The 26,840-nt window shown below is 49.8% G+C and overlaps 1 protein-coding gene and 1 long non-coding RNA gene across 2 annotated transcripts in view; one reads left to right on the top strand and one right to left on the bottom strand.

The window, feature by feature from the left end:
* LOC142303549 (uncharacterized) overlaps window positions 1–8,846 on the bottom strand; it is a 45,180-nt gene extending 36,334 nt beyond the window's left edge. The window contains exons 1-2 of the long non-coding RNA XR_012753037.1: window positions 8,716–8,846; window positions 1,475–1,682 (exon numbers count right to left, since the gene is read on the bottom strand). This is a non-coding gene — a long non-coding RNA (uncharacterized LOC142303549). The remainder of the gene's footprint in view (window positions 1–1,474; window positions 1,683–8,715) is intronic.
* The window catches only part of PNPLA8 (patatin like domain 8, phospholipase A2), a 108,637-nt gene continuing 90,563 nt past the window's right edge, over window positions 8,767–26,840 (top strand). The window contains 1 exon segment of the mRNA XM_075345003.1: window positions 8,767–8,937. The gene's annotated coding sequence lies outside the window, so the exon portion shown is untranslated.

Raw genomic sequence — 26,840 nt, 5'->3', positions numbered from 1 at the left:
TCTGCAAACATCTGGGAGTATCTCTGGACTTTTCTTCGGCCTACCATCCTCAGTCGAATGGGCAAGTGGAGCGGGTCAATCAAATCCTGACCTCCTTCCTGCGCCACTACGTTAATGCCCATCACGATGACTGGTCCACGCTTCTTCCTTGGGCTGAGTTCTCACACAACCATTACATCAGCGAGTCCACCTCCAGCTCTCCATTCCGAGTCGTTTACGGACTTCAGCCTTCTGTTCCATTGCCAGTATCCTCGGCTTCCGATGTCCCCGCAGCAGATGCTCTGGTCCAGGACTTCTCAGCCATATGGAGCTCTGTCAAGACCTCCCTTGAGCGTGCTTCTTTGCGGATGAAGAGACATGCGGACAAGAGGCGCCTGGATCCCCCGTGTTTCTCCCCTGGTGATCTGGTCTGGCTTGCATCCAAGTATGTCCGATTGAAGTTGCCATCATACAAGTTGGGTCCTCGTTACATCGGGCCGTTTAAAGTCATCAGCAAGATCAATGCATTCTCCTACAAGCTGCAGCTCCCGGCCACGATGCGGATACCCAACTCTTTCCATGTCTCCTTGCTCAAGCCTGTTGTCCTTGGTCCCTTCTCCGCTGATGCCGGTACTGCTCCTCCTCCCATCGCTGACGATGACATCTATGCGGTAAGGGATATCGTGGCCATGAAGACCGTACGAGGTCGGCAGTATTTCCTGGTGGACTGGGCGGGGTATGGTCCCGAGGATAGGTCCTGTGAGCCCCGGGAGAATGTTGGCACTCCTCTGATTCGTGCCTTCCTGTCCCGCTTGCGGGGAGGGGGGCGTGGGGGAGGGGGTACTGTCACGCTCCCCGGCTCCCCTGATAGGCTCCCCGGCTCTCCTGCCATGCTCCCCGGCCCCTCTGCCTTGCTTACCGGCTCCCAGGTCGCGCTCCGCCGCTCCCGTGCCAGGCTTCCCGGTCCCCCGCTCCGCAGCCTTCCTGCCCCATCGCCTGCGGTCCCCAGGCAGCCCGGTCCCCGTTCCCGGCGCCCGTCGGCTACTCTGCCTCAGCCCGGCTCTCCTGCTTCCTACTCACCGCTCCCTCCTCTGGCTTCTGGCACCCGGGCCTCGCGCATGCGCATTAGGGCGCGCGCGCGGTCATTGACCCTCTCTTAAAGGGCCAGCACCTAGAAACAGGAAATTACATAGACAGGTACAGGGTATATTAAGAATCACTTTCTTGGTGGGCGGGGCCTGTTCTACGTGTTTAGCAAGCTAGTGTTCAGGTCCCCTATTGCTTTGCCTTGTGCTTTTGCCTGCATTAACCCTGTCCTGTCTCGTAGAGCCTGTTCTGCCACGCCAGCCGCTCCGAACCACGCTCATTCCCGTAACCTGACGGTGACTTCGGCGGATGTTCCACCATCTCTGCAGCTCCGCCAGTCTCCAGTCCCTGGCTCCGTTTGGTGACCCGTTCCATTGCTCAGCAAGTTCCGGATCCCGCCTGACCTTACCACCTGGCCTCGGACTCTGAGCCTCGTCACCCGGACCACCGTCCAGAACTCCGTCCACCTTTCCTGCTCCTCTACGGACTGTCCGGCTACCATTAGTGCTTTGGCTGCCGTGCACCCAGACCCTCTGGCGGGATGACCTGCCTGGCTGCCTCCTCAAGAGAAACCGGTGTGCGGTCCAGAGGTTCCACCACCCGGACGTTACAGCCTCCTGTAAGGGAAGAAAACAAAGTAACCATAATTGTACACATGTTAGTATACTTGTATACATATTTTCTTATCTTTTCAGTTCAGAAAATAAACGGTGGTGGTCGGACAGCCCACGGACGGTCTGTAGTTAACCAAGGGGGAGTGTGACGCCCTGGACTAGCCAGGTAGTCACAGATAGTGCCCCGCACAACACCTTCATCCAATAAGGTGACAGCAGCCAACCCTTTAAAAACCTGGTAACCTCCCTCAGAACTTAATGGACACACCATGGGGGCGGAGCCAGGCGGTTGTCCACGCCCACCGAGGAGTTCAGAGGGTCTGAGGCAGGAAGTGCAAGTCAGTTATCAGTCAAGTTCAGTCAGTGCTAGTTCAAGTTGGAGTCAAGTGCAGCAGGCCTGTGGTGACAGGTCTGCAGCGGAGACTGACAGGTGTGAGGGTCGTAGCCCGCACACCTTGGCTAGGAGGCAGACGGTGGCCTAGCCTGCAGGAGCCGGGAAGACGGCTTGGTTGAACCGTGGTGGACCGGGACAGGGTAGTGGCCCGCCGGTACCGACCCGGGGAACCGACTCGGAAACCAGAGCACAAGGGGGGTGCTCAGACCCTGAACGAGGTCCAGAAGCCACTGGGCCAAGTCAAATCTACTGGTTGCGGTCTGGACAACAGCCCACCGAGGAGGATAGAAAGCCACCGCACAGGCAGAGAGATCCCACGGGCCAGCGTCTGCGGGCAAACGGGCTCCTCCGACATCCACAAAGCCGGGGAGCGGACTCCCGTTGCTGAAGCATAGGCAGTCTACACATTCACAACACGGTGCAGGAGAAAGGCAAAGACCACCAAACCGGGTGGGGGACCAGACGGAGCCGGCTGCGGGCACCCACCACCATCAACTTTGTTTACCAGAGACTTGTGTGTGTCAGTAACTATGAGTACAACAGTGCCATCCGGTAGCGCGCCGCCCTGCACCGCCCAGCTACTCTCCCCAACGGGCCCCGGGGCCATCATCCCTGCCCACGGAGTGGTTAACATCTTGCTGCATCACCATCTCCCCCGGGCGCCCCGTAACCATTTTAAATGCTTAGGAAGCCTTTGTAGGTTTTTTGTGGTAAGTATTCTAATTTTCTGAGATAATGACTTTTGGGTTTTCATTGGCTGTAAGCCATAATTATCAACTTTAACAGAAATAAACACTTGAAATAGATCACTGTGTGTAATGACTCTATATAATATGTGTTTCCCTTTTTGTATTGAATTACTGAAATAAATTAACTATTTGATACTTTAATTTATTAAGATGCACCTGTATGTCCCCCATCCTGGTATATGTCTGTGACGCCCTGGGCAAGCCAGGGGTCACAGGTCACAACACAACACGCTCCCCACATTCCCTGCAGGAACACCAAGGTCAAAACTTAAATCCTTGTTGCCTTCCTCCAGGGGCTGATGTCCACACCAGGGGGTGGGCCAGGCGGTTGGCTCCGCCCACCGAGGAGTTCACAGCCCTGGAGGCGGGAAAACCAGGCAGATTAGGTGTGGAGTTGAAGCAGTTAGCTCAGGGAAGAGCTTGAGTGAGGAGTAAACAGTGAAGGAGAAGGAGAAAAGTGAGAGTAGTGACAGAGAAAAGTGACAGCAAGAAGCCTGAAGTTAGTCCGGGTGTGTGCCCCGGACTGAGACAGCAAGGTTGGCAGACGGCGGTGACCGTCTGCAGGAGAGATTGCTCGGAGGTTGCTGAAAGGACCGTGGGCGGGTGGTGACCCGGCGGTACCGGAGCGGTATACAAAGAACAGTCAGCACCAGGGCAGGGGCCTTTCGGATCCCGGCAAGGGTAGGAGTCGCCATAATTTGCCAAATCCGTCAGTGAAGGGGACCACTGGGTCTCCCAACAACCAAGTCCCGATTGAAGGCAACAGTCCAACCGTTAAGGGGAGACACCGCCACCGCCAAGGCACCAGTTTCCCAGGGCCAGCGCCTGCGGGCAAGAGAGGGGCTCCTCCGGCTAATATCCAGGTCGGGGAGCGGGTTACCGGTGGGAATCCATCGCTACCAAAAAGACTATACATAGGTGCAGGGAAGAGACCGTCACCGCTAACTGCAGGGAACATCAGCACCGTAGCCGTCCGAGGGACCCGTCCAACCAGCCGTTTGTTTACCGAGAACTTTGTCATCATCCTTTGGCTGAGTGAGTACCTCCGTGCCGTGCGGCACAGCGCTGCCCCTGCGCCCCTGCACCTCCACAGGCCCCATAACCCGCCTCTCCACCATCCCAACCCCATCACTGGGCCTCGGGACCACCAAACCCCCTACCCACGGAGGGGCAAATCAACAACTAGCTGCTCCATACCACCACTCCCGGGATCCCCAGACAGAGCAGCGGTGGTGTCCACACCATCACCACAACCGTGGGTGGCGTCACGGACAATAAACTATCCCAACAACCAAACCCCTTTCACTCACGGGCGAGGAGCGCCGCTCGAGTCCCCAGGATCCGGCCCATCGCTCGAGCCACTGAGCAGCAGCAGGCCGCAGCAGCAGCCGGACCCGAGCAGTAGGGAGAGTGCAGCGTCCCCTCCTCCGCCCGCGACAACTTGGCGTCACGAACAGGATCTTACCGCTCTGCCGTTGGGTAGAGGTGCGCCTTGTGACCGCCGGAGGTGTCCGGCCGGAAAAATTTCAGAAGCCGCCATCTTTGGCGCGAAGAGTTCCCGCTCGAGCGTCTTCTCGAGTAGCAGAGGCGCAAAGGCCAAAACCCCGCCCCGATAGAAGAGGGGCCGAAAAGAGGCTACGGGAGACGGAATGGCGGCTGGCTGCATGTGAACGCAGCTATAAAAGCAGGGACGCCAGGACCCTGCAACCATCTTGTTCCTGGGAGAGGCCGCCAGCAACATGTGGATGCCGTCTAGAAGCACCGTAGCCCCCGCGCCGGGAACCGCGGCGTGGGTGGAGATCCGGACCGCGCAGCTCTGCCAAAGGCTGCAGGTCAAAATGCAGCTCCTCATGGAGGAGTGGGAGGCCGACATGGCGGACGTGATAGCAACCGTGCGGAGACGCGAGGAGGAAGCTGAGGAAGGGAGGGTGAGTGACCCACGCCCTGATGCCCTTGAAGGGCCGGTCATCGCGGTTGCGGGACCCGGTCTAAATCCTCTCGCCCTGTTACCTCCCTCGCCACCCGTCCCGGAAGCTGTGACCCCGCCACTAGGTCCGCTGCCACCGCAACCGGTAGCGATACCCAGCATGCCCACCCCGGCGGGCCGACCTGTAGCCGGAGCCCGTAGCAAACCGGAGGTGCTGCCCTGGAAGGCCCCGAAGTCTGAACCGGAGGCATCCCCTGAGAAGTCCCCCGAGCCGGAGCTGATCACCCGTTCCGGTCCGAAGGCCCAACCGCGGAAAGCCCCTGTGCCCATCCCCCACACCTCGGCTGAGGTTGCGCCGGGTTGCCGCTGCAAGGCGGCGCCCAAGGCCAAGAAGCCGCGGGACCTGCCGCCCAGAACCCTAACAGTGGGCAGCGTCCAAAATGTCCCGCGGGGCCCGACCCGTGCGCCGGAGCTCGCAGCAGCGCCGTACTGGGACAGGGAGCCGGTACCGTTGGGCCTGGAGATTGAAGAGAGGGAAAGGAAGAAGGCGGAGCTGGTGGCCCGTGCAATTAGAGAAAAAGAGAATCTGAGACAAGCGACCTTCCGTGTCCGGGGCCCGCTGTATGAGGGGCAGGTGAGGCGGTTTGATGTCCGCCAGGGCTATGGATTTATATATGAACCGGGCCTGGAGGCCGAAGTGTTTCTAGCCCGGCGGGATGTGAACGCTCATCTGCCAGAGGAACACCCCGGTCGGAACCTGATGCCGGGTGACCTGGTCCAGAACACCCGGCACTGTGGGGAGAGGGGGTGGTTCACCCTCGATGCAAAGTTAAGGGGCAGCCAGGAGTCCCGTGTAAGTGCTGCACCTCCTCCCCCAGAAGAAGTCGAGGACTCTGAGTAAGGCAGCGGAGTACCGTTACACTGTCCCCGTTGGGACCAAAAAGTCTGTGTTTGAATTATTGTTTGAAAGTTTTGAAAATGATGAAAAAGATTAACCGAAGTTAACCTGATTGTCTACCGTGATTGGGAAAACCGGCCGTTGCCGGCACCGTTGTCCCCGTGGGGACCGATTGAAATTGTTTGGCATAGGAACTCCTATGGACAAGCCCTGAACTTGCAGGGCAACCACAGACGTTAGTGGCTTGTAAATAAGTTGTGTTACCATTACTGTTTCCGCAATTGCCGCCTCCGGAGAGGCAGGTTGGAGGGAGGGCCCGCAGTAGAGCCGGCTGGGGCCCAGCCACCACAGGGAACGGTGGCTACCCTCTGGAGGGGAAGGACAGATCCCGCTCGGGTAACTTGGTGCAGGACTGGGGTCAAGGGGTGCTGCCTGTTTTCTTAGGGGCAGCATCAGGGCCAGGTTGCTTGGGTGGGAGAGAGCAGAGACCGTAACCGTTAACCGGTTAAAACCGTAACGTTTAAGAAATGTGCCTCCCGATGTGGGATGATGTTTTTCTACTTGTATATATGTTACCGTTTTTATCTTTACAGAAAAACAAAAGGAAAATAAAACCGGTGTTGGACGGGCAGCCCGAGGACGGTCTGCGTTTTGCTAAGGGGGAATGTGACGCCCTGGGCAAGCCAGGGGTCACAGGTCACAACACAAGAACGCACCCCACATTCCCTGCAGGAACACCAAAGTCAAAACTTAAATCCTTGTTGCCTTCCTCCAGGGGCTGATGTCCACACCAGGGGGTGGGCCAGGCGGTTGGCTCCGCCCACCGAGGAGTTCACAGCCCTGGAGGCGGGAAAACCAGGCAGATTAGGTTTGGAGTTGAAGCAGTTAGCTCAGGGAAGAGCTTGAGTGAGGAGTAAACAGTGAAGGAGAAGGAGAAAAGTGAGAGTAGTGACAGAGAAAAGTGACAGCAAGAAGCCTGAAGTTAGTTCGGGTGTGTGCCCCGGACTGAGACAGCAAGGTTGGCAGACGGCGGTGACCGTCTGCAGGAGAGATTGCTCGGAGGTTGCCGAAAGGACCGTGGGCGGGTGGTGACCCGGCGGTACCGGAGCGGTATACGAAGAACAGTCAGCACCAGGGCAGGGGCCTTTCGGATCCCGGCAAGGCTAGGAGTCGCCATAATTTGCCAAATCCGTCAGTGAAGGGGACCACTGGGGCTCCCAACAACCAAGTCCCGATTGAAGGCAATAGTCCGACCGTTAAGGGGAGACACCGCCACCGCCAAGGCACCAGTTTCCCAGGGCCAGCGCCTGTGGGCAAGAGAGGGGCTCCTCCGGCTCATATCCAGGTCGGGGAGCGGGTTACCGGTGGGAATCCATCGCTACCAAAAAGACTATACATAGGTGCAGGGAAGAGACCGTCACCGCTAACTGCAGGGAACATCAGCACCGTAGCCGTCCGAGGGACCCGTCCAACCAGCCGTTTGTTTACCGAGAACTTTGTCATCATCCTTTGGCTGAGTGAGTACCTCCGTGCCGTGCAGCACAGCGCTGCCCCTGCGCCCCTGCACCTCCACAGGCCTCATAACCCGCCTGTCCACCATCCCAACCCCATCACTGGGCCCCGGGACTACCAAACCCCCTACCCACGGAGGGGCAAATCAACAACTAGCTGCTCCATACCACCACTCCCGGGATCCCCAGACAGAGCAGCGGTGGCGTCCACACCATCACCACAACTGTGGGTGGCGTCACGGACAATAAACTATCCCAACAACCAAACCCCTTTCACTCACGGGCAAGGAGCGCCGCTCGAGTCCCCGGGATCCGGCCCATCGCTCGAGCCACCGAGCAGCAGCAGGCCGCAGCAGCAGCGGCAGCCGGACCCGAGCAGTAGGGAGAGCGCAGCGTCCCCTCCTCCGCCCGCGACATGTCCACTTCCTGAGCCCATCTTGGTATATGTCCACATCATGGCCGCAACCTAATATATGTCCCCTTCATGGCCCCATCCTTGTGTATGTCCACATCATAACCCCATCCTGGTACATATCCCATGTAGTACACCAACATGTGACAGCAGGTGCAGCAGATCATGTAGTACGCCAACATGTGACAGCAGGTGCAGCAGATCATGTAGCAGACCAACATGTGACAGCAGGTGGAGCAGATCATGTAGCAGACCAACATGTGACAGCAGGTGCAGCAGATCATGTAGTACACCAACATGTGACAGCAGGTGCAGCAGATCATGTAGCAGACCAACATGTGACAGCAGGTGCAGCAGATCATGTAGCAGACCAACATGTGACAGCAGGTGCAGCAGATCATGTAGCAGACCAACATGTGACAGCAGGTGCAGCAGATCATGTAGCAGACCAACATGTGACAGCAGGTGCAGCAGATCATGTAGCAGACCAACATGTGACAGCAGGTGCAACAGATCATGTAGCAGACCAACATGTGACAGCAGGTGCAACAGATCATGTAGCAGACCAACATGTGACAGCAGGTGCAGCAGATCATGTAGCAGACCAACATGTGACAGCAGGTGCAGCACATCATGTAGCAGACCAACATGTGACAGCAGGTGCAGCAGATCATGTAGCAGACCAACATGTGACAGCAGGTGCAACAGATCATGTAGTACACCAACATGTGACAGCAGGTGCAGCAGATCATGTAGTACACCAACATGTGACAGCAGGTGCAGCAGATCATGTAGTACACCAACATGTGACAGCAGGTGCAGCAGATCATGTAGCAGACCAACATGTGACAGCAGGTGCAGCAGATCATGTAGCAGACCAACATGTGACAGCAGGTGCAGCAGATCATGTAGCAGACGAATATGTGACAGCAGGTGCAGCAGATCATGTAGCAGACCAACATGTGACAGCAGGTGCAGCAGATCATGTAGCAGACGAATATGTGACAGCAGGTGCAGCAGATCATGTAGCAGACCAACATGTGACAGCAGGTGCAGCAGATCATGTAGCAGACCAACATGTGACAGCAGATGATTCTCTCCTGTGAGCATGTTGTAGCGCTCTCTTATTGTAAGAATATACCTACATAGAAGAGAACGCATCGTGGGGATGTTTGTCCTCGCTGGCTTTCCGTAGTTCCTAGAGTAAGTCACGTGATGAGAAAGGAAAACAGGCGAGAGTCAGGCCACAGCTGATGTGATCTCATCCACAGCGGGCTCGAGTGACAGCGGCCGGTCTCCTCCTCCTGTGGCTGCCCTGTACCGTCCGCACTGCTCGTACCCAGCCAGTGTCCGGCCTCGGAGCGTATGTAGGTAACTGACGGCTGAGGAGGGGATGGCGGGCGGCACGGGGCGGAGGACAGGGTACCATTATAGTGCCATAATACTCTTATAGACTGTGTGATGGTGTAGTATTGGCATGGTAATGTATGATATGTGTTGTGTATACATAATACATATATATAAAATCACATACGGATGTATGCGGTCGGTGTGTGGATACTGTGGTTATATAGCTACATTGTAGTATATGGTACATACTACATACAGGTGTATAAGGGCATAGTATGTGTATGGTATGGTCATATAGGTACAGTGTGTGGGCCACAGCATTTCTATGGTATATTCAATACTTAGGGACATGGTGGAGTACTGTATATGGGGTTCTATAGGTCCATGTATAGCACATAGAGGCATATAAGGACATAGTAGGTGTACTGTATATATGGTTCTATAGGTACATGAATAGCACACAGATGTATGAGGACATAGTATTATGTGTACAGTATATACAGTGTGGTTCTATAGGTCCTCGTATAGCCCATAGAGGTGTGTGAGGACATAGAACCACATATACCGTATACATACTATGTCCTCACACACCTCTATGGGCTATACGAGGACCTATAGAACCACACTGTATATACTGTACACATAATACTATGTCCTCATACATCTGTGTGCTATTCATGTACCTATAGAACCATATATACAGTACACCTACTATGTCCTTATATGCCTCTATGTGCTATACATGGACCTATAGAGCCCCATATACAGTACTCCACCATGTCCCTAAATCTTGTATATACCGTACATATACTATGTCCTCACACACCTCTCTGCTATTCATGTACACATAGAACCACATATACCGTATACATACTATGTGTACATGAATAGCAGAGAGGTGTGTGAGGACATAGTATATGTACGGTATATACAAGATTTAGGGACATGGTGGAGTACTGTATATGGGGCTCTATAGGTCCATGTATAGCATATGAGGATATAGTATGTGTACAGTATATATGGTTCTATAGGCACATGAATAGCACAGAGAGGTGTATGAGGACATTGTATGTGTACAATATATGTGGTTCTATAGGTCCATGTATAGCCCATAGAGGTATATGACGACATAGTAGTATGTGTACAGTATATACAGTATGGTTTTATAGGTCCACGTATAGCCCATAGAGGTGTGTGAGGATATAGTATGTATATGGGGTTCTATAGGTCCACGTATAGCCCATAGAGGTGTGTGAGGATATAGTATGTATATGGGGTTCTATAGGTCCACGTATAGCCCATAGAGGTGTGTGAGGATATAGTATGTATATGGGGTTCTATAGGTCCACGTATAGCCCATAGAGGTGTGTGAGGATATAGTATGTATATGGGGTTCTATAGGTACATGTGTGTGAGGACATAGTGTATATATATATATATATATATATATATATATATATATATATATATATATATATATATATATATATATATATATATATATATATATATATATATAGTATATGGGGTGCTATAGGGCCATGTATAGCCCATAGAGGTGTGTGAGGATATAGTTATATATACGGTATATGTGGTTCTATAGGTCCATGTATAGCCCATAGAGGTGTGTGAGGACATAGTATCTGTGTGAGTCATCTTCTGTCCCACAGTATCTTCTTCCTGGTGACTAGTGACTGCACTGATGAATCACCTGACAGCACAAGACTTCAGGAGAATAGGGAGCGCTGTTTACTACTTACTGGGAAGGAGAGATACTTATGTTTATTTGTCAGCATTCTCTGGCTATGATATATTATATTTGTACTGTGTAGGGTGAGGGTGTCTTTTTCTTTACACTGCTAAATGTACTAATTTACTCTTTGTTTACTTATTTGGTGTTTTTGTTTACTACTTATTTGGAGCAGAGTTATTGATGTGTTCAAGGAAGGAAGTAGGGGTGGGGTCTTGTTTACTAAGTGCAGCCGTGCTGGGGTCTTGTTTACTAAGGGGAGCCGTGCTGGGGTCTTGTTTACTAAGGGGAGCCGTGCTGGGGTCTTGTTTACTAAGGGGAGCCGTGCTGGGGTCTTGTTTACTAAGGGGAGCCGTGCTGGGGTCTTGTTTACTAAGGGGAGCCGTGCTGGGGTCTTGTTTACTAAGGGGAGCCGTGCTGGGGTCTTGTTTACTAAGGGGAGCCGTGCTGGGGTCTTGTTTACTAAGGGGAGCCGCGCTGGGGTCTTGTTTACTAAGGGGAACCGCGCTGGGGTCTTGTTTACTAAGGGGAGCCGCGCTGGGGGTCTTGTTTACTAAGGGGAGCCGAGCTGGGGGTCTTGTTTACTAAGGGGAGCCGAGCTGGGGGTCTTGTTTACTAAGGGGAGCCGCGCTGGGGGTCTTGTTTACTAAGGGGAGCCGCGCTGGGGGTCTTGTTTACTAAGGGGAGCCGCGCTGGGGGTCTTGTTTACTAAGGGGAGCCGCGCTGGGGGTCTTGTTTACTAAGGGGAGCCGCGCTGGGGGTCTTGTTTACTAAGGGGAGCCGCGCTGGGGGTCTTGTTTACTAAGGGGAGCCGCGCTGGGGGTCTTGTTTACTAAGGGGAGCCGCGCTGGGGGTCTTGTTTAGGCTACGTTTACACGACCGTTCCATTTTTGCCATCCACAAAAAATGGTCCTGTTTTTTCATGGATGCTTCCGTGTGGCATCTGTGTGACATCCGTTCCATATACGGGCCGTGTGCCTTCTGTTTTTTTTGCAAACGGCAAAAAAACGGAAGCAGCTAGATAGAGAAAAACACGGGGTCCCCCCTATCTTTTGTAGCCAGCTAGGGTAAAGCAGATGGCTGCAGCCTGCAGACCACAGCTGGCAGCTTCACCTTGGCTGGTAATCCAAAACAGGGAGCACCCCACACTATTTTAAATTGAATTAATAATTTAAAACAAAAAAATGTAACGTCCTCCCCAAATTGGATCACCAGCCAAGGTAAAGCGGACAGCTGTGGTCTGGTATTCTCAGACTAGGGAGGTCCGTGGTTATTGGACACTCCCCAGCCTAAAAATAGCAGGCCGCAGCCGCTCCAGAAGTGGTGCATTCATTAGATGTGCCAATTCTACTGCTTTTCCCCAGCTCATCATGATGCCCTGGTTCGGTAGCAAACAGGGTAATATATATGGAGTTGATACTAGCTGTGTATTGTCACCTGGCATCAGGCCCTGGGGTTGGTGATGTCATGGCGTCTATCTGATGCCCGATATCATAACCCAGTCATTAATAATTTAATTTTATGCGCTGAGCAGAATACCTGGCCTTGGCTGACGCTAAAATGAGCCGTAGGTAAGGAGCGGATGGGATTAACTCTTAGTCAACCCCACTAAGCTCTAAAGGGAGCACAAACTGGGAGAGTGAACAAATGGCTTATCTCCAAGAAGTCTGAAGGAGAGAAACAGCAACAAACAACAATGTTTCTTCAGACGATTGCAATCCAACTGCTTGCATCCAAGGCCTGTATTGGATTATAACTATCACCACCAAACACCAAGAGGAAAAGGGGTATTTAAGGACACAATTGTAAGTGATGATGATTAGCAGCTGAAAGGTGAGGATACCCGCAGGGTCCTAAAAGGAAATGGATAAACCCCAAGCAGAGAAGATACATACCATTTACACCACAGCAAGAAGAATAAAACGTAAGGGAGCAGTTTGTGTAGCCAAATGCTGTGACCTTCTACAGCCGGATGCCACAGGACTGTCTGTCTACAGTGACATGAGGTCAGTGATTGCAGCTGTCGCTAGCATTCTACCTGCTGCGGGTAAGACCCAAGTGGTGATGCTGCCAGGAGCAGGAAATGTATCAGTTAAGTAATAGCTTTTGCTTTTTTGCCCTACAGGTTCGGTAGCAAACAGGGTAATATATATGGAGTTGATACTAGCTGTGTATTGTCACCTGGCATCAGGCCCTGGGGTTGGTGATGTCATGGCGTCTATCTGATGCCCGATATCATAACCCAGTCATTAATAATTTAATTTTATGCGCTGAGCACAATACCTGGCCTTGGCTGACGCTAAAATGAGCCGTAGGTAAGGAGCGGATGGGATTAACTCTTAGTCAACCCCACTAAGCTCTAAAGGGAGCACAAACTGGGAGAGTGAACAAATGGCTTATCTCCAAGAAGTCTGAAGGAGAGAAACAGCAACAAACAACAATGTTTCTTCAGACTTATTTTTATGGATCCCAGAAAACCCCTTTAATTAACATTTCCCTAATATGCTGTTATTTTTCTGGTTCCTCACCATGCAGCGTTGCTGAGGAGAGTTTCCCCTACTTCATTATGGCCTTGAGAGCCTATTATACAACAGCAGCCTTAGGCTATGTGCCCACGCTGCGGATTTTGCCGCGGATTTGCCGCGGATTTCCCGAAAATCTGCAGCAGCGGCACTTCCAAGCCATTTCAATGGCATTTTGGAAATGCTGTGTCCATGCTGCGGATTTTTCCGCTGCGGATTTGCCGCGGATTTTGATCCGGAAAAATCTGCAACATGTCAATTGTTTGGTGCAGATTTGGTGCGGATTTTTGGTTTTGAATGGGGAAAAAAAATAAAAAAAAAATCCGCATCAAAATCCGCGGTAAATCTGCGGGTGCGGATTTGCCGCGAAAGTCGCGGATTTTCAGGCAGAAAAATCCGCAGGTACATTCTACCGTGGACACATAGCCTAAGGATGATACGCAGACTATAGGCTGTTATTAAGCAGCCTGGATACAGCTGACAGGGCTGAAGTCTGGAGGCCTGAGCTCTAGTCCAGGTGTACGTGTCTGTGGCGTAAACTATAAGGAATTTGCTGGCTGTACTCATGCCCCTTCCTGGCAAAGCCCCCCCCAATAGTCTCAATTTGTGGCAATTCTGAGTAGTGCAAACATGTTGTGACGATGATATGAAGTCACCTGCCAGCAGTAGGGTCTGCGGTGCCATACTTTAGTCCTGCAGGTTCTCTGATGGATCCTTCTTCACCTATATAAAATGGAATGCTTCTCTTTTTCAGTGCCTTATATATGACGTTTTCCTGCACATTGTACAGGCAGTAATCTTACAGAGGCTTACTAAGGCTATGTGCGCACGTGTGCGTATTGCATGCAGTTACGCTGCGATCTGCAGCGCAGCGTAACTGCATGCGTCCTGCGTCCCCTGCACAGTCTATGGAGATTGTGCAGGAGCCGTGCACGCGTGGCATATTAGAATGCAGCGCTTCGGCTGCTGCCCGAATCGCTGCGTTCTAAGAAGTGACATGTCACTTCTTTTGTGCGGTTTCCATGCTGTCTATAGGGAGAGGCAGCATGCAGAGCGCACGAATTCTGCAGGCACCGGGCGCTTCAGAACGGAGCTTTTCAGCTGCGCTCTGAAACGCACCTTTTAGCTGCGGTGCAAAGCGCACACGTGCGCACATAGCCTAAATGTTCTGACATCAAAACACACAAAAAAACCGTTTGCAAGGGTTATGCTTACCAGTGCACCATTCCCTTAGCTAAGGCTCAGGATCTCCAGATGTTATGGCTTCTAGAAATCTGTATAAAGTGTTGTCATGATATGGTTTCCGAGTGCAGTGTCTGATGCTGGAATTCCAGGAAGCCTGTCAGGTCAGATAGCACTATTAATGTGCAGATATAGGGTTAATCTACAGGTTATAAAAGTGTCCAGCTCCATACTGGAAATGCAACACTTGGGAGAAAAAAAACTTTATTCCTCCTGGGAGCGCCAGCATTTTGTCATACAGGCAAGCCAACACTGCTATAGTCAATACTCAGCACTGAGAGCTGCGGCTATAAGCAGGCCTGTCACTATGACTGACAGCCGCTTCTCTACTGATGCAGTGTGATCTGCGGTAAGTGCTCTCAGCACTGTGACTGACAGCCGCTTATGTACTGATGCAGTATGAGCGGCGGTAAGTGCTCTCAGCACTGTGACTGACAGCCGCTTATGTACTGATGCAGTATGAGCGGCGGTAAGTGCTCTCAGCACTGTGACTGACAGCCGCTTCTGTACTGATGCAGTGTGATCTGCGGTAAGCACGCCTAGCACTGTGACTGACAGCCGCTTCTGTACTGGTGCAGTGTGATCTGCGGTAAGCACGCCTAGCACTGTGACTGACAGCCGCTTCTGTACTGATGCAGTGTGATCTGCGGTAAGCACGCCTAGCACTGTGACTGACAGCCGCTTCTGTACTGGTGCAGTGTGAGCTGCGGTAAGTGCTCTCAGCACTGTGACTGACAGCCGCTTCTGTACTGATGCAGTATGAGCTGCGGTAAGTGCTCTCAGCACTGTGACTGACAGCCGCTTCTGTACTGATGCAGTGTGATCTGCGTTAAGCATGCCTAGCACTGTGACTGACAGCCGCTTCTGTACTGGTGCAGTGTGAGCTGTGGTAAGCGCTCCCAGCACTGCGACTGACAGCCGCTTCTGTACTGATGCAGTGTGATCTGCGGTAAGCACGCCTAGCACTGTGACTGACAGCCGCTTCTGTACTGGTGCAGTGTGATCTGCGGTAAGCACGCCTAGCACTGTGACTGACAGCCGCTTCTGTACTGATGCAGTGTGATCTGCGGTAAGCACGCCTAGCACTGTGACTGACAGCCGCTTCTGTACTGGTGCAGTGTGAGCTGTGGTAAGCGCTCCCAGCACTGTGACTGACAGCCGCTTCTGTACTGGTGCAGTGTGAGCTGTGGTAAGCGCTCCCAGCACTATGACTGACAGCCGGTTCTGTACTGGTGCAGTGTGAGCTGTGGTAAGCGCTCCCAGCACTGTGACTGACAGCCGGTTCTGTACTGGTGCAGTGTGAGCTGTGGTAAGCGCTCCCAGCACTATGACTGACAGCCGGTTCTGTACTGGTGCAGTGTGAGCTGTGGTAAGCGCTCCCAGCACTGTGACTGACAGCCGGTTCTGTACTGGTGCAGTGTGAGCTGTGGTAAGCGCTCCCAGCACTATGACTGACAGCCGGTTCTGTACTGGTGCAGTGTGAGCTGTGGTAAGCGCTCCCAGCACTGTGACTGACAGCCGCTTCTGTACTGGTGCAGTGTGAGCTGTGGTAAGCGCTCCCAGCACTGTGACTGACAGCCGGTTCTGTACTGGTGCAGTGTGAGCTGTGGTAAGCGCTCCCAGCACTGTGACTGACAGCCGGTTCTGTACTGGTGCAGTGTGAGCTGTGGTAAGCGCTCCCAGCACTATGACTGACAGCCAGTTCTGTACTGGTGCAGTGTGAGCTGTGGTAAGCGCTCCCAGCACTATGACTGACAGCCGGTTCTGTACTGGTGCAGTGTGAGCTGTGGTAAGCGCTCCCAGCACTGTGACTGACAGCCGCTTCTGTACTGGTGCAGTGTGAGCTGTGGTAAGCGCTCCCAGCACTATGACTGACAGACGGTTCTGTACTGATGTGCCACTGAGCCGGCTGTCAGTCATAGTGCTGGGTGTACCTACAGTCGCTGATGACAGTATGAGTATAACTTTTCTGCATATTTCATCTATTGCATTGCAAGATATATTGACTTTCTGCAGATATAAATTCCTCAGGCCATGTTACAGAGCTTATTTGTTTTTTGCAGCACATGGGAATGAGGCTTAGTTAAATCTCATCCACGAGGCTGGTACTATTGTTTTTCCAAGTCATGAGGGTGTCCTGTTTCAGACGCTACCTACCCCTGAGCTTTGTCAGAGGAAGGCACTTCAGGACAAGGCGTCTTTTTGCTGTAGCTGGCTATTTTTCGGACCTCTTTGATCTAAACTATTGAGTGTCTTCCAACCAATTGGAAGGCGCCAGAAGAATAGACCGGTCACTTCCTTAGCTACTTCATGGTTTGTAGCCTGAAACAGTGAAAGGAAGGTCAGAAGTCTGAACATCTATCTGCACAGCAAGACATTTGACATTCTATTGCATAGGTTTACTCTTTTTAGCATTTATTAAGTATTTTAGTGTTTGTGCACCGAGAAACCTTCTTTTTTTTTTTTCTTTTTGTTTTAATAACAAGTCTGTTTCAGAAACTCCTTGATAAAAGGTCACAAAAGCACTCAAAATATACTTCCAATTCAATTTATATTGTAAAAACCACTTTACTGTTATATGTTTAGTCTTTCGTTAGGCTTTTTTTAATCTGTCTTATGTTTTTAGAGGGATCGCTCACCAGGTTTTTGCAACCCCATCTGAGAGCTGCATAATGTAGAGACAGAGGCCCTGATTCCAGCGATTTGTCACTTATTGAGCTGTTTGCTGTCATTTTGATAAAATCAATGATTTCTCTGCTGCTGATCTAACAGTTGTACAGAGCTCATGAATATGCTGGACTACCAGGCAGCACACCAAGTAGTCTTCTAATGATAATCTCTTGCTGATTAAACAGTGATGTGATTTTTATCAAAATTACACTACGCAGCCCAGTAAATGACACATTGCTAGAATCAGGATCTCTGCCCCTATGTTGTGCTGGTCTTAGATGAGGTGACAAAAACCTGGTGACAGATTCCCTTTAAAAACACATGATGGTGGGGGGGAGGAACTTGCATGTTACTTCTTGGAAGTAGCTCATGATGGGAGTCACTCCAAACTAGGCACTGACTAATCAAAAGCCTGCAAAAATATCCCCCAAAACACTTCAAAAACAGTTCAAAGCCATATCAGAAGACAAAAAATTTCTCAAAAGAGGGTTTTCTGAAATGATTTCCACTAAAAAACAAACAAACTTCGTTTTGACTAATTCGAAAAAGTGTTAAATGCCTCCATAGGGACATTTGGGCTTTTTGGGTGTGGATGGGGGTGAGCTATGCAATTTTGAGCATTTGCCTGGTGAGACTTAAAAAGTATCTGTAGATTGTCGAATGGTCCATATTGTCTTTGGAAGGTATGCCCTATACTGTGATGATGGGAGATATCTCACATGGACCATGAATGAGGCCCTGTCATCCGGAGCACACTGCCAGGTTCAGAGCACATGTGCTGCTGTCATCAGGCCTTCTGTCAGAGCACAGAGGTGTGCCCCTCATACTGAGCTCTGATTGGTGGACTCGCCATAGGAATGTCTCTTCCGAGGCCTGTAACATGAGCGCACATAAACATGACATAGAGACTACTATCTTCAGCCTTCCCATATCTGCAGCTTACTTCTAGGAAAGGTGGGCTGGGTACACGTATTCTCTACACTTGTTCACAACCTTTGTACTGTGGCGTCAGGTGATCAGTTATTTCGCCATCTACAATCATGTATGTTGTTTCACTTGTCACATTGACATTCATCACAGTAATTTCCTTTTACATAAAAAGGATCTAAAAGAAATGACTAAAGGCCCAGTCACACACAACGACTTACCAGCGATCCCTAAAACGATGCGACCTGATAGGGATCGCAGGTAAGTCGCTGGGAGGTCGCAGGTGAGATGTCACACAGTCAGATCTTACCAGCGATGCAGGAACAATACAGATCGCAGTAGCGTCCTGTATAACGATCTCAGCAGTCACTGTGACCCTGTCACACAGTGTCAAACACAGAGATGTGTCCTGCCCAGCACCTGGACCATTCTGCAACGACTAGTGATCTCACAGCAGGGGCCTGATTGCTGGTAAGTGTCACACATAACGAGATCGCTAACAGGATCGCTACTGCGTCACAAAACTGTGACTCAGCTGCGATCTCGCTAGCGATCTCGTTATGTGTGACGGTACCTTAATACTCATTTAGTTGTTTGTCAGCTTTTCTAAAGCCTTAAATTGCTACAGACAATAGAGTTGTGATTCTAGGGTCCGGGAGTGATGACCTTGTGGAAGCTGTGAATGCTGACCATACTACTTGTCACCCAGCTTTCCTATAAACGTATATAGCTGTTCATGACAATCGTAAGTGTAAATGTACCAAAGAACGCTCGTTTCCTGATATCTATCGGTGTAAACAGGCTGCTGATCACTGGACAAGTGTGTAAAATGGTTATCGTTGAATTAATTAGAGATGAGCGAACCGGTCGCGGTTCGGCTCGAGGTCGGTTCGCCGAACGGAGGTCCCGTTTGAGTTCGGTTCGTCGAACGTTCGACGAACCGAACTCGAACTGCATAGGAAACAATGGCAGGCAATCACAAACACATAAAAACACCTAGAAAACACCCTCAAAGGTGTCCAAAAGGTGATAAACAACTCACAACACAACACAAACACATGGGAAAGTGACAAGGACATATACTCATGCGAAAACAAAACAGCTGGACAAGGAAAAAGAGGAGGACACACAGATATATGAGTATATGCAAGGAAACATCGATGCCATTACTGTGCAACTTGAGCCCTGCTCATTTTAGGCTTCCAATCTGGATAAATTGCCAGAGCTTGCCACGTACGCCTTGGGGATCTTGTCGTGTCCTGCAGCCAGCGTTCTCTCGGAACCTGTCTTCAGTGCTGCTGGGGGTCTGCTGGCAGATAAGCACACGTGTCTGTCCACTGACAATGTGGACATGGCTCTCAGATGACTTTTCTTCCCCTGGGTCAGCCAGGGGACGGGAAAGGCACGCGTATTTTTGAGAGTGCTTCATGCAAAGCATCTGTTTCATTTTGAAAAGGGGGATCAAGTGATGCCAGTCAAGTGGGTTGTGTGTGGCCCAATTAGTGGCAACGAGGAAGACTGTGGTTGGAGTCCCCTCGCTGTGTTTCTAAAAGAACCAAGATGAACAAGTCGTGGCTCTCAGAGGACTTTTCTTCCCCTGGGTCATCCAGGGGACCGGAAAGACACGCGTATTTTTGAGAGTGCGTCATGCAAAGCATCTTTTTCTTTTTCAAAAGGGGGGTCAACTGATGCCAGTCAAGTGGGGTGTGTGTGGCACAATTAGTGGCAACGAGGGAGACTGTGGTTGGAGTCCCCTTGCTGTGTTTTACATGATTTTCGAAGGGCATGACATGCCTAAGAGGTTGAGTTTCATAATCTGCAACTTGTTGGCAACAGAAAGGCTGCCTTTACACCCTTTTGAGACCGAGGATTTTCGAGACCTTATGCCCATTGCAGTGCCCCAAGAGCCGATGGCCAGTCGTCACTCCTTCTCCAAGAAAGGCGTGCCCGCGCTACCACAGCAGGTCGCACACAACCTCAACGATTCCTTGAGAAACTCTGTGTGTGACAGGGTGCATTTCACCACAGATACTTGGACCAGTAAGCATGGACAGGAGAGTTACATGTTGCTGACTGGGCACTGGGTAACTATGGTGAGAGATGGAGAAGGGTTTGCTGTACAAGTCTTGCCATCCCCACGACTTGTGTGTCAATCCTTCCTCTGTATGTACAAGTTCCTCCACTGCTTCTGCCTCCTTAACCTCGTGTGGGTCCTCCACCTCGGCCCAAACCCTGTGTGGTCAGGCCACCCTTCCTTGTAACTGCGCCCAAGGAATCCCACACACCTCCTTACTATGCTGGCAGCAGAGCTCAAGGCTATCAGGCGGTCAAATGTTTACTTTGAAATGTAGGGGAAATGTGAGACACTGCTGAGGAATTGTGGACGGTTAGCTCTGGAGAGTGAGACCGAGTTTCATCAATGGTTGTCTACACTTAACCAGCAGTCAGGGAAGGTCGGGTGCGACAATGATGCAAACCTGTGTGCGGCCCTTCGTCAGGGCAATGTGACACACGTGCCTTGTATGGCTCACGTGTTGAATCTGATTCTCCAGCAATTTTTAAAACCCCATCCCGGCCTACATGGCCTTGTGCAGCGGGCACGCTGCTATGTGCTCACTTTCATCCTTCGCACCCAGCAGCTCAACAACTTTCATCGCTCCTGAAGTCTTAGGGTCTGGCGGTTAAATGCCTGAAATGCGATGTTCCGACACGCAGGAATTGGAATCTGTACATGTTGCAGCGTCTGTGGCAGCACCGCAGAGCCCTGCTGAAATACGGTATGACGTATACCCTGGGCTAACTTGATCCAGAGGTGGTGCAGATCACGCTGCTGGAGTGGTGTCAGATCAAGGACCTATGCACCCTTCTACACAGTTTACAAATGTCGACGAAGATGTTTAGCACTGGCGATGCCATTCTCAGCGTGACAATTCTGGTCATCTACATGATGGAGCACACTGTAATTATTATTTGGAGTCAGGTGTTGGTCCAAGAGGAAGGGGAGGAAGTACAGGAGGAGTCATATGCAGAAGGGATAATAAGATGTACAAGGTACAGACGGTGAGCGGCACCTAGGCGGCAGTCATGGTGGGGGGAGAGGAATTAACAAGGGCGCATAGTATCAGCAAAAATTGTTGAGGAAGGTGCAGGAGCCCATAAAGAAATGGAGGACGAACTGGCGATGGGCATGGAATACTCAGCAGATGAGTGAGAGCTTGCTCACATTTCGGTTGTGCGAGGTTGTGGGGAGAGGGCAGAGGAAGGAGGCACGATTCTCACCTCTCTGCCACCAACACACCAAGGACTTGGTCCTCCTGGATGCACAAGACACATGAGCGCCTTCTTGCTGCACTACCTACAACATGACCCTCGGATTGTACGAATTCGAAGTAATGCTAACTACTGGGTTGCCACACTGTTAGATCCCTGGTACAAGACAAAATTTGGCGAAATAATTCCTGCCATAGAAAGGGACGCACGTATACAGGAGTATCTGCAGAAGGTGGTACGGATTCTTAGATCTGCTTTTCCAGTAAACACCAGTGCTGCACAGAGTGAATCTCAACGCTTTGTCATGGATAGGAGGAAATGGTCTTTTACTTGTCCACATCTGTGGGACCGAGGGCTGGCTGCTTTGCTGAGATGGCATTGAGTACGGTGTCCCTGCAGAGTTGCACTTTTGGTCATATACCAAATGAGTTGAAAAAGGACAAATGCTGGTGGAAAGGGGAACAGGTGTGTTGGAAAGGGGAAAAAAGTTTTTGTCCGTGGGTTTGTTGGTTAAGCAAAAGTAACATTTGATGAAGAAACACCATCTGTTACGGTGGGACTGGCAGATTTGGATAAGGTGGTATATACTATGTTACCGCTATATAATGAAAATTAATAAGAAAAGAAAGAGAAAGGTATATATCCCCATCAGCAGTCAATGTCCACCGTGCTCCCAGATGGAAAAGGAGAGGTTGGCAACTGGAAGGTTAGGTGGAGGATACAGAGCTGTGTGGCTATGAAACTAATAGTAGCCTGAATCGAGTTAGACGCCATTCGGATCTGGAGACTGTGAGCCCTGTTAGCGTCACAGGGTCCACACGCCCACCCAGCCCAGGAACTCCCTGTTAACATCACAGGGGCCATTGAGAACGCTGACCATGTGCATTGGGGCCACACCTGTGGACAGCAGGCACATCAGCAGCAGCAGGCCTGTTAATGCCACTGGGCTGCACAAGCAGGACTTGTAGGACAGGAGCTGGTCTTAACCGTTCTGCGTTACCAACTGTGGTGGCGGCCTGCATCGACGCCCTATCCCTGCCTACCTCTGGCCTAAAGCCGCAATGGGTTCAACACATGGAGGTGTGCTCTTTCGGAGCATAATAGAAGACTGCGCACCTCCTTGTTTGCTCCAGCCCGTTTTATAACCTGGGTCCGCCCCAAACCAGGGTGAACCACAATGCACCTCCTGGAGACAAAAGCAGAGTGACACGTCATGAGTGGCATAACTAGCGTCCTATTTGGAACCGCAACTTCAATAATTACCTCATGGCTGCCACGACACAAACACCTCACCAGTCATCGTCTGACTATCAATAATGAGGTGACAAGTCATAGGGGCGGGCCTCTGCAAGCCATTTGGGAGTGACCTGGCCACATCGTTAGGACACCTGATGCCCTGTGGTCTATATGGGCCCCCCCACATCAGGGGCAGGGCCAAAGAGTTCATTACCGGACCTAGTTTCTGATGCAGTAAGTGCCTGAGCATGGTCAGTTGCATGAAATAGTCTTTTTTCAGAGACTCTATCAGCTTTAGCATGGTGTCTCGGCACAAAACAGGACTTAGACCCGGCACGGAATGCAAGTACCTGTGCAAAGAGGCTTTTCGCACTAAGTGTGGGAGCATGCGCTGTATCCCGAAATGAAGACTTAGCCTCAGGAATGGCACAGTCAGGCTGAGCATACTCACTAGGCGAAACACTGTAGTTAGGCTGCGGCTGGGGTATATCGGCACACGCATGCGCACTAGCTGCCTCTCCACACTTACACGTGGAGGAGAAATTGCTCTTCGGGTGTGGACTTGGAGATGCTGTCTATGAACAGAAGGAAAAGCTAAAGGAAGCCTCACTTTCTATCCCTCCGAATTATCAAATGCAGCAATGAATTCCCTGAGTTTGCTATAACATTAGCGTAGCAAAATGTGCATGAGGGTGTCCTGCACAGGTGCTAGAAATAGCTTGGCACCAGTGGGACAATAATAAAATACAACATCCAGTTCTATGATGCCACTAAATGGCAGTATTTTTTGCTATCATTATAGCTTATTAAAAACAGGGCAGGAGGGTGTCATGCAGAGGTGCTGCACATAGGTTTGCACCAGTGGGGCACTAATGGAGTACAACAGCCACTTCTTGTATGCCACTAAGTTTACTCAATTTTTGGTATTATAATGTCTTAGTAAGTAACAATGAGTTTGAGTGTGCAATGCAGGCAGATGTGCTGCAAATATCTTTGCACTACTGGGGCAATACAGCCGTCCAACAGCTACGTTTAGGATGCCACTAAGTTCACTCAGTGTTTGCTAGTATAATGGCTTAGTAACAATGAGTTTGAGTGTGCAAAGGGCAGGAGGGTACAGTGGCAGGGTTGTGGGTCTCTGGGTAGAGGAAAGGAAGCCTGTCTTTCTATCCCTCCTAATGGGGAAATGCAGCGAGGAAATCCCTGACCTTAGCTACACAGACGCTGTCATCTTGTGTAGCTGTTAAACTCTGTTTTCACGGACCTGTCACCTATGGCTCTGACCCTGTCGGTATGAGCCCTTAAAAGGACTGATAGAAAGTGCTATCCCTATGCTGTACAGCGCTGTGTATGGAGCGTATACAGCAGTATCAGCGATAGGAGCTGCGACAGTGATGTCTGACACCAAGGACGCAGAAGGCAGATAATGGCGTGCTGGAGGAAAATGTCCGGTTTTATAATGCAGGGCCATGTGACATGGACATCCTATCACACATGCCGTTGCTTCTCTGGCTAAAAGTCCACTTAGCTGTGTGTGTCTGGGATTAGCTGACATGCTGGCCCGCCCCACTACACGCGCGTGCTTAGGGAAGGAAGACAAGGAAAAAAAAAAAAAAAAATTATCCAAACAGCAGTGATCTGAATGCGCTGTTCCCGCACACTATACACTGAAATGTCATAATAGTGTGAGTCACAGAGTGACTTACACTATTACAGCGGAAAGCCAGCTAGGAATTACCTGTTTTTTTGCTGCTAGAACCGTTCTCGAATGTATCTAGAACTATCGAGCTTTAGCAAAAAGCTCGAGTTCTAGTTCGATCTAGAACAGCCCCCAAAATCACTCGAGCCGCGAACTGGAGAACCTCGAACCACGAACCGCGCTCAACTCTAGAATAAATCTTGTGTGCTGTACTAAAGATCTTTATTCTCAGCAGCATATCGTCCTGTGTATACAGAATTCACACTGACGAGAATAATGGCAGCCTACCCACTCTGAACACTCGATTACAAATCATTCAGTGCCTATTGTTTAGTGCTGTCTGTCTGTGTAAACAGGCTATTAAGAGACCCCCAATTAGTAAATACAGTCATATGAAAAAGTTTCATATATCTAATAACTGATGGACTCAGTAATATTTCTGGATTGAAATGAGGTTTATTGTATTAACATAAAATGTGCAATCCGCATTTAAACAAAATTTGACCGGTGCAAAAGTATGAACACCTCAACATAAAAGTGACATTAATATTTTGTAGATCCTCCTTTTGCAAAAATAACAGCCTCTAGTCGCTTCCTGTAGCTTTTAATGAGTTCCTGGATCCTGGATGAAGGTATATTTGACCATTCCTGTTTACAAACCAATTCCAGTTCAGTTAAGTTTGATGGTCGCCGAGCATGGACAGCACGCTTCAAATCATCCCACAGATTTTCATTGATATTCAGGTCTGGGGACTGGGATGGCCATTCCAGAACATTGTAATTGTTCCTCTGCATGAATGCCTGAGTAGATTTGGAGCGGTGTTTTGGATCATTGTCTTGCTGAAATATCCATCCCCTGCGTAACTTCAACTTCATCACTGATTCTTGCACATTATTGTCAAGAATCTGCTGATACTGAGTTGAATCCATGCAACCCTCAACTTTAACAAGATTCCCGGTGCCGGCATTGGCCACACAGCCCCAAAGCATGATGGAACCTCCACCAAATTTTACTGTGGGTAGCAAGTGCTTTTCTTGGCCTGCCACTTCTGGGCTTAACAAGAACTGTACTTGTGTTCTTCCATTTCCTTACTATGTTCCTCACAGTGGAAACTGACAGTTAAATCTCTGAGACAACTTTTTGTATCCTTCCCCTGAACAACTATGTTGAATAATCTTTGTTTTCAGATCATTTGAGAGTTGTTTTGAGGAGCCCATGATGCCACTCTTCATAGTATATTCAAATAGGAGAACAACTTGCAAGCGGCCACCTTAAATACCTTTTCTCATTATTGGATACACCTGCCTATGAAGTTCAAAGCTTAATGAGGTTACAAAACCAATTTAGTGCTTTAGTAAGTCAGTAAAAAGTAGTAAGGAGTGTTCAAATCAAGAAATTGATAAGGGTGCCCATACTTTTGCACCGGTCAAATTTTGTTTAAATGCAGATTGCACATTTTCTGTTAGTACAATAAACCTCATTTCAATCCAGAAATATTACTCAGTCCATCAGTTATTAGAGATATGAAACTGACATAGCTGTTGCAAAAACCCAAATTGTTATAAAGAAAAAAGGTTAATATTATTGGGGTGCCCAAACGTTTTCATATGACTGTATTACCAATCAATGGTCAGGTGGTGTAAACCGAAGAAACAACCGTCAAACTGACATAACAGAACAAATCCAGGACTTTTAAACTTTGTTGCATTTTCAGGAAGTTTGTTTGATGTGTTGCAGCCATATTATACTGTATATCATATTTTATATTCTGGGTTTAGTATAAGTAATACCACCAGATATCCGTTTGCTAAAGGAATGGAAGAGCTCGGATCACATGACCAGGATTGTTATAACTGCCCATGAACACACAGCAGTTCAGACCAGTGTCCTCACCCTGGAATAAACCTGTGTGTATACAGGCTGACAGAACAGGTATTTTTTACTAATAAATATGTTACTAAGGACAGAACTTGTAAAGCTTGTGTGTTGTTTTTTGTTGTGTTTTTTTTTTTTTTTTTAAATAAAGGCTTCTTTTATGGAAATCGGAGAAGGGCATTAAGCTGGCCGCACACGTGAGATAACCGTTGCCTGAACGTTCATTCATCAGATTGCTATCTCCCCTGACTCCTCCATATACATAAACTGTTAATTAGAGGAGCAGAGAAATCCACTGCCAGACTCCTATGGCATCGGCTTATCTCCCCTCAAAATAAAAGAATCTGCAACTATCCAATTCCAATCATTCTCTTCTTTGACCTCATCTGTCGGGGAGAGTCTGGAGCCCCCATACCCGTCAGATAGTCGTCTGAGTTGGCCAGTATGGACAACTTTCATGTACTATATGTAAAAGGAACTATATTAAGATTAAAAATGATTAGACCTTGGTAGTAATGTCCTCTTCAGCACTGCGCCCAATCCCATAGGGACATTAAATGGTTAATTCAAAAGATATAAAGTTTTACTGAAAGGGAAGAAAATCATAAACGTAATCGTGCAGTCTACTTATCAAATGATTTAGTGCATTTCCATTTTTTTTGTGTTACAACTATAATAAGTTTGATTTGCTGGACCAGGATCCAGCGGCCAGTTCAGTGGAGATGCTT

The sequence above is a fragment of the Anomaloglossus baeobatrachus genome, chromosome 4 (genome assembly GCF_048569485.1).
Source record: "Anomaloglossus baeobatrachus isolate aAnoBae1 chromosome 4, aAnoBae1.hap1, whole genome shotgun sequence".
Taxonomy (NCBI): Eukaryota; Metazoa; Chordata; class Amphibia; order Anura; family Aromobatidae; genus Anomaloglossus; species Anomaloglossus baeobatrachus.
This window is presented reverse-complemented; position numbering and strand designations above follow the sequence as displayed.